We start from the raw sequence: 13,728 nt of genomic DNA, 5'->3' as shown, positions 1-13,728 counted from the left end.
GCCTTCCGAAGCTGGAAGGGCCGGGGAAGAGAATTCCAGAAGAGGTGTGGGAAGCGCTTTCTGCCAGGTCTGGACAGCACCGAGGTGGGAATGACTTCAAAGTGTTCCTTGTCCCTGTCCTGTTCCCAGCCCAGGACAAAGTTGGTGTTCCCTGAGCGGCTGCGGTTCCCTGGATGTGGCAGGAGGAGGAGGTCTCTGCCGGGGAGTGGGAGAAATGTCCCTGCCCGCTGCCGTGTCCTTGGCGGGCAGAGAGCGCCGATCGTGGCAAGGGGGGTTTGTGAGTGTGGAATCAATCCTAGCTCCTTTTTAAGGGGGTGTTTTAATGAGTCATCAGCAGGGACCACTTTTAGCCAGCTTTAGTTAAGTTCCTTTTGCACAGGTTTCATGTGGCTTTGATGGTGAAATCAGCAAACCCTGAAGTTTGCCAAATTACCCCTGAAAAGCTTTAATGAACCAATCCTGAGGGAACCGGGGATTGGATATCTGGGATCTTATGGCCCTTTGAGGCCATGTTGGGTTTACCCCCTGATTTTGGTGCCGAGGGAAACTCCAAGTTAAGAATAATCCAAATATGAAGCACTTCTCACAAAACTCAGCTTTGCAAAGCTTTATTTGGGCTAAAAAAGAAAAGATGGGAATGCCCTTGGCAGAAAAGCAGCTGTGAGGCACAGCAGGCTTCAAATGCCTGTCAGCAGGCGCTCCAGGAGAAACGGCTGCTGGCTCTGGGCATCCTGGGCTTTCCAGGCAGGTTTTGTAGCGGATTGCAAGGCAGTTTTCCTGCCTCTGGGGGGTGGCACCTGCATCCCACTGGAAAGGGAAAATGTGGAGAGAGCGGCAAGCGGGGAGACGGTTGCTGATGTGTGTCCTTGGATTGCAGTTCCTCCCGGTGAGTCTGTGCTGCTGGAAGTTTGAAGGAGATCAGTCTTGGAGTACGTGTGGGTTCAGCCTGTGGGGCTTGGGAGCGACGCTGGACATGAAATTCCAGGGGTGTTCCCCTTGCTGGAGTGAGAAGCAGTGGAAGCACTTTGCTGTCTGCTTCTTCATCGCCTTTGCCTCGGTCCCCTGGGGCTCCAGGTAATCCCCTCTCACCTTTGCTTTTCCAAGGGTCTCTAAATGAGGGCTTGAGCTTTGGTGCAGCTCCTTTTACAGGGAAGATCTGTTCCAGGAAAGGTCTCCTGGTCCGGACCGATGGCGTTGCAGGAAGAGCAGGAAACCCCACAGTTCCTGTGGCTCCCTCATCTGATTTGCCTGCAGGCAGCAAGGATCATTCCCAAGTGTCATCCCCTGGCTCCGTGACTCGGTGAGGTTGTGTTCCCCCAAAGGCCAGGGGCCGCTTTGTGTTGCAGCTCACGAAAAGTCCAGCTCGGTGGTGCTGGGTTTGGTTTTTGTGTGCAATGAAGGCCCTAAAAAATTCCCCTCCTTCACTGGCACAGCCCTGGAGTGGGAGCAGATTCCCCTTATCCCGGAGTTATCCCGCTCCTGCCCTGGATCCCTGCGGTGCCGTGGCAGGTGAGGAGACTGAAAGCTTTCATTAGGAATTGGGCATTATGAGCACTGACATTTACTGTGCTAGAAAGTCCAAGGGACAAATTTGTGCCAATTAATGTCACGCCTTTAACTACGAGGATCAATTGGTGTTACGCTTGTACCAGAGTCTGGTGACAGAGGGGGTTTCCAAAGGAAGTCTTGGTCCATGGAGGCCTGTGCCCAAAGAAAATGCCAAGAGAACTGAGGTATGAAAAACAAAGGTCCTTTATTTATGTAAGAGCAGCAACAAAAACGAGCTACAGAACATATTTACATTGTAAGAACCTTTGTAACAACAACGATCTATAGAACGTATTTACAAGAACATATCTATCAAAACTATCTTAAACGTATTTACAGAAGACAAAAAGAAACGCTAAAACGTATGTACAGAAGGGTGCCATCTCTGCCCTGGATCTCCGTCAGTCCTGGAAGAAAAGCAAGTGACACAGTCATTGCAGTCAGGCACAGAGGGCTGTTCCATGTGCCCCAGGCTGGGACACACTGGCAGAGCGGGACTCTGCTGCCAGCGCTGAGCCTGGCTGGGGCTGGGGGTCAGGCCCCAGGCACTGGCACGGGGCTTGTGTGAGCCAAAGCAAGTGCAGGACAGGCTGGGGATGGTGCTTGTGCTGCCAGAATCCAGCCCACGGGGCACCGTGTCCCTCAGCGGGGCACCCAGCCCAGCCCCAGCCTGGCAGCAGGGCACCCACTCTGCTTGTGGGGAGCACATACCTGTCCTACCGCTGGAGTCCCTCTTCATCCCAGGACCATGTCCTCCTCCTCGTCTTTTCCATCCACATCCATGTCCTCACTGTAGTCTTCCATTTCCACCTCCATCTCTTCCTCCATCTCTTCCTTCGCATCCACCTCCATCTCTTCCTCCATCTCCTCCTTCGCATCCACCTCCATCTCTTCCTCCATCTCTTCCTTCACGTCCACCTCCATCTCTTCCTCTCCAGTCTCTCCTCCATCCACTTCCATCTCCTCCTCTGTATCAGTCTTTATATCCACCTGCATCTCTTTCTCTTCGTCTCTGGAAACCTGCAGATGTAGCAAAACCTCGGAGTGGGATCCCTGTCCCACAGCATCCCCACAGAGGCACTTAGGTGGTGTCCATTTCCATGGAATGGCACCTTACCTTCCTCGGGATGAATGTGAGCATCTGGCAGGGATGAACGGCAAAATCCAGGCACAAGAGACCTTTGGGAACTCTTGGGAGTATCGGAGCAGGGGCCAAGCAGGGTGACGGGTGTGTAGGCACAAGGGCGAATGGTTGTGTTGTCCTCTTTGCTGGATGCTGGGAGCTCCGGTGTGAATGCAGACCGTGACATCACAATTCACAGGAGTCCAGGGTCACCGTGGAGTGGACAACGGGGATCATAGAATGATGGACTCCCTGAGTGGTCTGGCTTGGAAGGGACGCTAAAGATCATCTTGTTCCAACTTGAGCAATCTTCTACCAGAGCACGTTGCTCAGAGTCCTGTTCCCACGTGGCCTTGGATGTTCGCAGGGATGGGGCATCCACATCCTCTGTGCACAGCCTGGGCCAGTGCCTCAGCACTCTCAGTGTGAAAAAGCGGCTTCCTTAGAGCCAACCGAAATCAACCTCCTGCAGTTAAAAGCCATCCCCCTTCTCCTCTTGCCACTGGCCCTATTGAACACCGTCCCCATCTTTCCTATGGCACCCTTCGAGTCCTGCATGGCCACAGCAAAGCCTCTCCAGGGCCTTCTGTTCTCCAGGCTGAACATTCTCAAGCCCACATGGACAGCAGTGACTTAGATCAGCAGAAATCAAAGCTGCAAGGTAGCAAATAGCACCAGGAACTGAGAGAGGGAAGCTTTAGACCCAGGCTTGTCTCGAAATAGACAAAATTAGTAAGAGTGCAGGGGCAGATGGTGGGACACTGGCTCTGTTCTAACTGATGAATATTTTCTTTTTTTCTTCTTCTTTTCTCTCATGCTGACCCAGGTTTTGCTGTTTGAAAGGAAGCTTGGCACAGCATCCATTGTCTTCTCCATTTGTGAAACACCGAGCAGAATCTGAGCAGGCTGATGGCGCAGAGCAAAACCTGCAAATATCTTGATAATCCTGAGCCTGGGGGATGCAGCTAAACCCAGTCCAAAGGAATTTCTGGAAAGTCGAACCTGGTTTACATTTTCTTGAGTTTGGCTGTGCCAGCTTCACCAGACATTTATAAAAAAGCAAACAAAAAACTCCAACCAAAAAAGACAAAAACCCAAACAAACAAACCCACACAAACCAATCAAACAAACAGATAAAAAGCCCCAAATCAAACCCAAAGGAATGAGGAGTTCATAGTACTTGTGAGGATATCACAGCAGGCGAACGGCTGCTTCCCACAGGATCACCATAAAAAGCCACATGGAACAGCTGCTCCGAAAGATACACACCAGGGGCAATAGAAAAAGGGATACATGGCGGCTTTGGGGGTAGCTCCACATTAAGGTGAAGGATGAGCACTCCGTGGTACAGATCCAGCATTCCCCACACTCCAGGCCGCTCTTTGCTCCTGATGAAAGACCCTTGCAGGACCGTGGCCCTTCTCAAGGCAGTGTAAATCATTGCCACAGCTCTCAGCTGAGCCACTGGCATTTCCAGAGCGAGATTCAGGCACAATCCTAGTGCCTCGGAGCATCTGTGGAAGATCCTGAACTTCTTCAGCCCCAGAAACACAAAGCAGCTCAGGCTTTCCCTGAATTGCGTCTTCAGAGGAGGTTTCCAGTATCTCTGAGATTTGTTCACCGCTCAGCACGTGTGACTTTATGTACAGTGATGCATTTGGGTTCCTTCCTCACCCCTGTGTGCCAGAGAGAAACCACCCACGTGGATGAAGGATAATGTGTACAGGGAAATTTATTCCTGGATTGTCATTTTGCTTCACTGTCACTCAGTTAAACATGGTCCTTATCTAAGAAGGACTTAGAAGAAATGTGTAGGAATTTTGGCTCTGAGAGGAGCAGAAAGCACGTTTTCTAAAGCAAATTCCCAGCTGATGCAGCTTCCCTGGCAAAAGAGTGATTCCCATTCATCTTCCTGGGAAGAATGTGAAGACCCATTCAGAGATCACAGGTTCAGCTGGCCTTTGGCTTTGTGTACCTCATTTCACAGGTCCAGTTTCATTAAAAGAGGCTCAAGTTTGCCTTGCAACACAGAAGTGCTGTAGCTATTCCCAGGAGAAAACCAAGAAATGACTGTCCCACGGTGTGGTCACTAGGTTGGTACCCGGGGTAGAAATCCCACCACAGTTGTGGCTCTGTGAGCAAAGAGAGCCAGTGCTTTTTGGGGCTGTAACAGCTGAGAGTGTGGCAGAGCAGTTTTTATATTATTTTTAGAGTCCTGAAAACATTGTTCCCAAAACAATCTTTCTCTCCCATCTTGTGTCATAAATTGTGGAACAGAGAAAATGGAAAGGAGCAGAGGTTTGTTTAAATTGGCTTTTTTGTTGTTGTTTTTTAGTCTTAAAATAGCATCAGCGTGATGCATGATACTTTAGAAATTGGATTAGTGACACCTATTTTGTCCCACCAGAGAGGTGGGATTTAAGACTTCCAACAATAGAAACACCAGATGTGCAAGAGCTCGGTTTTCCACCCCTCACAGGCCGGTATCTTGCTGTGCTATTTTAAGCAGCCTCAGCCAGGTATATTAAAATACTGCTCCAAACAACAACAGAATGAAAATGTTCCGCCAAATGGGGAAAAATAAGAAAAGCGGGCGGCAGCTGATGTTCATTTTGCAAAGTCAGATGCAAACAATGTTTGCTGGATTCCTTTCCTAGAAAAATGTAGACATTTAATAGAAATCTACCTCTGAGGCTGATAAGTTTGGTATGATTTTAGATCTGGGAGGAGCAAAACAGGTTCTAGAGAAGCTGTGATTGTCGCAGCCTTGGCAGTGTTCAAGGCCAGGTTGGATGGGGCTTGGAGCAAAGTGGTCTAGTGGAATATGTCCTGAGTGTGGTGAGAGTTGGAACAAGATGAGCTTTAAGGTCCCTTCCAACCCAACACATCCTGTGAGTCCATGAAAAGAAACTTTTGGTTTTCCTGAGGTGTTGCCTCGGCAAGGGGAGGTCACAAATACCTCAGGTAGTTCGAAATGCCCTGAGCAGAACCCAGCTGTGCTTTATCACAGGTGCTGAGGGCTTTTCACTTGCATTTTATGGGGGATTTTCACAGGGCAGTGCAAGAGCAGCTGAATGTGTTTGACAGGCAAAGAGGGCCAGTGTGGCAGCAGCTTCATTCAACAGAGCTTTTCCTTCTGTGATCCTGTATAACCTGAGGCACTCTGGGGCTCTTGAACCCGGCAGCTGGGCAAGTTAATCATGATAATAAGTGGTAAATTAACCTGCTCCACTCTCCTTAGCATGGGGGGTGATGAGCATTAGGTAGTTTGGGGAGCATTGCCAAGATGGGAGCTTGTTTTTTGCCAAGGAGAAGGGAGAAAATATTGCTTAGACTAAATAAAGCAGCTCTGCTTCGCCAGCAAGAGGAAAAGAAGCGATTAAAGATGTGAGTGCTGCGTGGAATCATTTGCATGAGGATACATCTTGTCTGCTATGCAGGATAGTTCCCAATAAACCATGCTTCGCCTGACCTTTATTTTTGGATTTCTACCACATAGTACAAGAGCCAAGATTAAAAATCCCAAAATGCTTTGTGGGCAGGGAATGAAAAGTGGGGAGGCACTTTTTTGTTTTCTTCAGCCTGCCTCTTTCTTTTGTTCCCTTCAGAGATCTCACTTCATTTCTGCTGGTTTTTGGAGCACATGTGCTTAGCTCCTCCCAGATCCCCTGGGCTTGTTTTAGCTCTGGGTGTCATGGACACTCTAAATTGTGAGGTTTTTTTCCCTCCATCTACCTCTGCTTCTTCAAGTGGTTTACCTTCCTTTACCTGTTGGAGTGATGGATTTTTCTCACCTTTTATTACTTAGTGCTTTTTCTGTATTTCCTTCATTCTCTAAAACCAACTTTTCGCTTGCCCTGTGGCTGTTAGATGCCAGTTATGGGAGCATTAATTCTTTCTCTACTGCTTGTCTGAGCTTTCACAAGGAGCTGAGAGCTCTCTCGGGTTAAACTTGACTCGCTTCATCACCTTCCTTGCTGCTGCCTATGTCCTTGGACACTTAAGGGAATAAAGTCTCAGTGCGGAGGTGTGGAGATTGTAGTTGCGAAACTGTGGGTCTTTTTGAGAGACGAGAATGCTGTTCTCAATCTTTTCAAGGATAAACTGACCACCTTGTTTTGGGGCCAAGCGGGCTGAGATCAGCACAGAGGTGCCTGTTGCAGGTACTGAGCTTTGGAGGGCTGGCAGCAGCTTCTTGGGCTGTGTTTGTGTGGTGCTGTAAGGTTTGTGTTGGGTCCCTGGAGCAGTGGGAACAGAGCCCCTGTGAGATGCACATCAGGAAATGCGGGTACAAAGGGCCTGAAATGTGACCAGCTCTGGCATAGTTTCCATAGGACAAAATATTTTTACTGGGATTTTGGACAATTTGAGGCTCTTCCTCTTATCCTTTGCCTGGTGAACATTCCCCCTTTGCAAGAGTGGGGAATCCTGAGCTCACACCATGGAAGTGCCTGATCAATATTTTTTTCTATTTTTCAATGTTTTCATCCCAGCAGGAGTCAGAGAATACGTGATTTTCCCCTCAATTTAAACCCTCAGAAAGGAGGGACAATAGGGCTTTACCCTTCCTTTAAACCTTAGGATGATGAAAATGGGGGAGTTCTGCTCAATTCGAACCCATAACATAGCATTGTCAAAGTTATCTGCTTCCATTTAAACTAGAAAATAATGGAAACTAGGGATTCCCTGTCAAGCAATACCCCTAAGAGCATGGAAAAGGCAGGGTTTTCTTCAATTAGTACCCTTAAAATTGCAGAGGAAGGGGATTCCCCCTCAATTTAAACACAGTCATGAAGAAGGAAGATTGTCCTTTTGTTTAAAGCCCTTTTCTCCTGGTAAACCTCCTTTTTTTCTGGGGGCACTGGGTTAGGACTGACGAGGTGAAAGGGGAAAGTTGAACGTTTCCCCCTGAGAGCCCATGTGCTGCCCTGCCTCCTTAGGTGCTGCCCCTAAGGAGAAAATACCCATTTTGGTAGCACAGATCCCATGTTGACAGTATTGCATCTCTGCCCACATAAGACGTCAGAAAACTGGGATTTTGCAATTTGATATTCTGAAACGGGGCTGTTTTGATTTTTTTGCAACTTGATTTTCTAGTATTTTGAAACTGAATTTTTTTGGTATTTTGGAACTTGGTCCTCTGGAACTTTGAAACTAGATACTCTGGTATTGTAAAACTGGATTGCTGTTGTATTTTGTAACTTGGTATTCCAGTATTAGATGTAATTTCCTCAGGAAAAACACTTGGATCACTGCATCACTTTCTTGTTTTAGGCTCACCAGTCAGCCGGGCTATCCAAGTCCATCCTCCCCAGCGGGGAGAGCGGGAGCACGTCCGGCCATGGAGAATTTCTGGGAGAGCCCGGGAGAAGAAAGAAGGCTCCAGCTTCACAGATCTGTGTCATAACCCATCCTGTCGGCCGCTCCTGTTTGATCCTGGTGCATTTGTCCTCTTGGGTTCAGCCTGAGCAGTGCTAATTGCTGGGAATGAAGCAGCCTTTGGTACTTCTTTTCCACGAAACCTCTCCATCCTGCCCTTCAATCCTTTTGCAAACACGGGAAAAACCCAAAATTCCGTTTTTCCCCCCCCCTCCCCTTCACTTTGCCTCCTCTTTTCTTGCAGGCTTTGGGCTATCCAGGCTTGCATGTGGATTAGACACCCTGTAGGCTCAGCTCCAGGTGGGATTGCAGCGGTGTTGGAAGCACCAGGGATTCTCCCAAGGTTTGGTGTGAGGAGCTGCATCTTGGGAGGGGCTGGGATTTTGTGCACTTCTGGGGTTTTTTTTTCCTGTTTGCCTTTTGGGCTGCCTCAGAGAAAAGGCTGAAAAGCGAAGAAGCTGAGGGGGGGTTCCCAAATTCCTTTCCAGCCCTTCAGAGGAGGCACAAAGCCACGTGCAGCTGAGGAGAGGGATGTGAGGAGAATGGCAATAATGGAGCCTTGGGACTCTGCACTTCATTCTTTTCACGTGTTTGGAGGTGCAGGAAATGCCAAACCCCACAGGAATTCTGTGTCTGTAACATGGGGTGCAACCTCTTGAAACCCAAGTGCTCGGAGTGGGGTTTTCCCAAGGGTAAATCCCAATGTGACATGGCAAGGCTTCAGTGAGGATTTCCAGGCTTGACTGCACAGCTTTTGGGAAAGCTCAGTAGCCAAACAAGATCAGATTTCTGTCGGATTTGGATCAAACGTGGCGTTTAAATCTGGGCCAGCTCAGCTCCCTGGGCGGGAAAGTGCTTGGAGTAGCCGAGAGCTGAGCCGTTGTTGAGAATTCCAAGCGTTGTGTCCTTACGCTCCTTAATACAGCGTTTAAATAATTGATCCTGAATGGAGCCAGTATCAGAGGGATTTGTTAGAGGGGCAGGGATGTTTTTTCACGTGGCAGTGTGTCGGGATAGTCAAGACTCCTTATGTCAGAATTAATTGGTCTTCCTTCTTTTCCCTTTTGTTCTTTCTAGATTGTGGCTGAGTGGGGAGAATATTTGGGATAAAGAAACGAAATGCCCGAGGGAAGCTTCGTGTTCCCGTGGGGATGCTTTAGGCGCGTGCAGCTTCTGAGCTGCACCGAAACTTGAGGCTCCCCCAGAAGCCTTCCGAAGCTGGAAGGGCCGGGGAAGAGAATTCCAGAAGAGGTGTGGGAAGCGCTTTCTGCCAGGTCTGGACAGCACCGAGGTGGGAATGACTTCAAAGTGTTCCTTGTCCCTGTCCTGTTCCCAGCCCAGGACAAAGTTGGTGTTCCCTGAGCGGCTGCGGTTCCCTGGATGTGGCAGGAGGAGGTCTCTGCCGGGGAGTGGGAGAAATGTCCCTGCCCGCTGCCGTGTCCTTGGCGGGCAGAGAGCGCCGATCGTGGCAAGGGGGGTTTGTGAGTGTGGAATCAATCCTAGCTCCTTTTTAAGGGGGTGTTTTAATGAGTCATCAGCAGGGACCACTTTTAGCCAGCTTTAGTTAAGTTCCTTTTGCACAGGTTTCATGTGGCTTTGATGGTGAAATCAGCAAACCCTGAAGTTTGCCAAATTACCCCTGAAAAGCTTTAATGAACCAATCCTGAGGGAACCGGGGATTGGATATCTGGGATCTTATGGCCCTTTGAGGCCATGTTGGGTTTACCCCCTGATTTTGGTGCCGAGGGAAACTCCAAGTTAAGAATAATCCAAATATGAAGCACTTCTCACAAAACTCAGCTTTGCAAAGCTTTATTTGGGCTAAAAAAGAAAAGATGGGAATGCCCTTGGCAGAAAAGCAGCTGTGAGGCACAGCAGGCTTCAAATGCCTGTCAGCAGGCGCTCCAGGAGAAACGGCTGCTGGCTCTGGGCATCCTGGGCTTTCCAGGCAGGTTTTGTAGCGGATTGCAAGGCAGTTTTCCTGCCTCTGGGGGGTGGCACCTGCATCCCACTGGAAAGGGAAAATGTGGAGAGAGCGGCAAGCGGGGAGACGGTTGCTGATGTGTGTCCTTGGATTGCAGTTCCTCCCGGTGAGTCTGTGCTGCTGGAAGTTTGAAGGAGATCAGTCTTGGAGTACGTGTGGGTTCAGCCTGTGGGGCTTGGGAGCGACGCTGGACATGAAATTCCAGGGGTGTTCCCCTTGCTGGAGTGAGAAGCAGTGGAAGCACTTTGCTGTCTGCTTCTTCATCGCCTTTGCCTCGGTCCCCTGGGGCTCCAGGTAATCCCCTCTCACCTTTGCTTTTCCAAGGGTCTCTAAATGAGGGCTTGAGCTTTGGTGCAGCTCCCTTTACAGGGAAGATCTGTTCCAGGAAAGGTCTCCTGGTCCGGACCGATGGCGTTGCAGGAAGAGCAGGAAACCCCACAGTTCCTGTGGCTCCCTCATCTGATTTGCCTGCAGGCAGCAAGGATCATTCCCAAGTGTCATCCCCTGGCTCCGTGACTCGGTGAGGTTGTGTTCCCCCAAAGGCCAGGGGCCGCTTTGTGTTGCAGCTCACGAAAAGTCCAGCTCGGTGGTGCTGGGTTTGGTTTTTGTGTGCAATGAAGGCACTAAAAAATTCCCCTCCTTCACTGGCACAGCCCTGGAGTGGGAGCAGATTCCCCTTATCCCGGAGTTATCCCGCTCCTGCCCTGGATCCCTGCGGTGCCGTGGCAGGTGAGGAGACTGAAAGCTTTCATTAGGAATTGGGCATTATGAGCACTGACATTTACTGTGCTAGAAAGTCCAAGGGACAAATTTGTGCCAATTAATGTCACGCCTTTAACTACGAGGATCAATTGGTGTTACGCTTGTACCAGAGTCTGGTGACAGAGGGGGTTTCCAAAGGAAGTCTTGGTCCATGGAGGCCTGTGCCCAAAGAAAATGCCAAGAGAACTGAGGTATGAAAAACAAAGGTCCTTTATTTATGTAAGAGCAGCAACAAAAACGAGCTACAGAACATATTTACATTGTAAGAACCTTTGTAACAACAACGATCTATAGAACGTATTTACAAGAACATATCTATCAAAACTATCTTAAACGTATTTACAGAAGACAAAAAGAAACGCTAAAACGTATGTACAGAAGGGTGCCATCTCTGCCCTGGATCTCCGTCAGTCCTGGAAGAAAAGCAAGTGACACAGTCATTGCAGTCAGGCACAGAGGGCTGTTCCATGTGCCCCAGGCTGGGACACACTGGCAGAGCGGGACTCTGCTGCCAGCGCTGAGCCTGGCTGGGGCTGGGGGTCAGGCCCCAGGCACTGGCACGGGGCTTGTGTGAGCCAAAGCAAGTGCAGGACAGGCTGGGGATGGTGCTTGTGCTGCCAGAATCCAGCCCACGGGGCACCGTGTCCCTCAGCGGGGCACCCAGCCCAGCCCCAGCCTGGCAGCAGGGCACCCACTCTGCTTGTGGGGAGCACATACCTGTCCTACCGCTGGAGTCCCTCTTCATCCCAGGACCATGTCCTCCTCCTCGTCTTTTCCATCCACATCCATGTCCTCACTGTAGTCTTCCATTTCCACCTCCATCTCTTCCTCCATCTCTTCCTTTGCATCAACCTCCATCTCTTCCTCCATCTCCTCCTTCGCATCCACCTCCATCTCTTCCTCCATCTCTTCCTTCACGTCCACCTCCATCTCTTCCTCTCCAGTCTCTCCTCCATCCACTTCCATCTCCTCCTCTGTATCAGTCTTTATATCCACCTGCATCTCTTTCTCTTCGTCTCTGGAAACCTGCAGATGTAGCAAAACCTCGGAGTGGGATCCCTGTCCCACAGCATCCCCACAGAGGCACTTAGGTGGTGTCCATTTCCATGGAATGGCACCTTACCTTCCTCGGGATGAATGTGAGCATCTGGCAGGGATGAACGGCAAAATCCAGGCACAAGAGACCTTTGGGAACTCTTGGGAGTATCGGAGCAGGGGCCAAGCAGGGTGACGGGTGTGTAGGCACAAGGGCGAATGGTTGTGTTGTCCTCTTTGCTGGATGCTGGGAGCTCCGGTGTGAATGCAGACCGTGACATCACAATTCACAGGAGTCCAGGGTCACCGTGGAGTGGACAACGGGGATCATAGAATGATGGACTCCCTGAGTGGTCTGGCTTGGAAGGGACGCTAAAGATCATCTTGTTCCAACTTGAGCAATCTTCTACCAGAGCACGTTGCTCAGAGTCCTGTTCCCACGTGGCCTTGGATGTTCGCAGGGATGGGGCATCCACATCCTCTGTGCACAGCCTGGGCCAGTGCCTCAGCACTCTCAGTGTGAAAAAGCGGCTTCCTTAGAGCCAACCGAAATCAACCTCCTGCAGTTAAAAGCCATCCCCCTTCTCCTCTTGCCACTGGCCCTATTGAACACCGTCCCCATCTTTCCTATGGCACCCTTCGAGTCCTGCATGGCCACAGCAAAGCCTCTCCAGGGCCTTCTGTTCTCCAGGCTGAACATTCTCAAGCCCACATGGACAGCAGTGACTTAGATCAGCAGAAATCAAAGCTGCAAGGTAGCAAATAGCACCAGGAACTGAGAGAGGGAAGCTTTAGACCCAGGCTTGTCTCGAAATAGACAAAATTAGTAAGAGTGCAGGGGCAGATGGTGGGACACTGGCTCTGTTCTAACTGATGAATATTTTCTTTTTTTCTTCTTCTTTTCTCTCATGCTGACCCAGGTTTTGCTGTTTGAAAGGAAGCTTGGCACAGCATCCATTGTCTTCTCCATTTGTGAAACACCGAGCAGAATCTGAGCAGGCTGATGGCGCAGAGCAAAACCTGCAAATATCTTGATAATCCTGAGCCTGGGGGATGCAGCTAAACCCAGTCCAAAGGAATTTCTGGAAAGTCGAACCTGGTTTACATTTTCTTGAGTTTGGCTGTGCCAGCTTCACCAGACATTTATAAAAAAGCAAACAAAAAACTCCAACCAAAAAAGACAAAAACCCAAACAAACAAACCCACACAAACCAATCAAACAAACAGATAAAAAGCCCCAAATCAAACCCAAAGGAATGAGGAGTTCATAGTACTTGTGAGGATATCACAGCAGGCAAACGGCTGCTTCCCACAGGATCACCATAAAAAGCCACATGGAACAGCTGCTCCGAAAGATACACACCAGGGGCAATAGAAAAAGGGATACATGGCGGCTTTGGGGGTAGCTCCACATTAAGGTGAAGGATGAGCACTCCGTGGTACAGATCCAGCATTCCCCACACTCCAGGCCGCTCTTTGCTCCTGATGAAAGACCCTTGCAGGACCGTGGCCCTTCTCAAGGCAGTGTAAATCATTGCCACAGCTCTCAGCTGAGCCACTGGCATTTCCAGAGCGAGATTCAGGCACAATCCTAGTGCCTCGGAGCATCTGTGGAAGATCCTGAACTTCTTCACCCTCAGAAACACAAAGCAGCTCAGGCTTTCCCTGAATTGGGTCTTCAGAGGAGGTTTCCAGTATCTCTGAGATTTGTTCACCGCTCAGCACGTGTGACTTTATGTACAGTGATGCATTTGGGTTCCTTCCTCACCCCTGTGTGCCAGAGAGAAACCACCCACGTGGATGAAGGATAATGTGTACAGGGAAATTTATTCCTGGATTGTCATTTTGCTTCACTGTCACTCAGTTAAACATGGTCCTTATCTAAGAAGGACTTAGA

The sequence above is a fragment of the Corvus hawaiiensis genome, chromosome 11, assembly GCF_020740725.1.
Source record: "Corvus hawaiiensis isolate bCorHaw1 chromosome 11, bCorHaw1.pri.cur, whole genome shotgun sequence".
Classification (NCBI taxonomy): Eukaryota; Metazoa; Chordata; class Aves; order Passeriformes; family Corvidae; genus Corvus; species Corvus hawaiiensis.
This window is presented reverse-complemented; position numbering follows the sequence as displayed.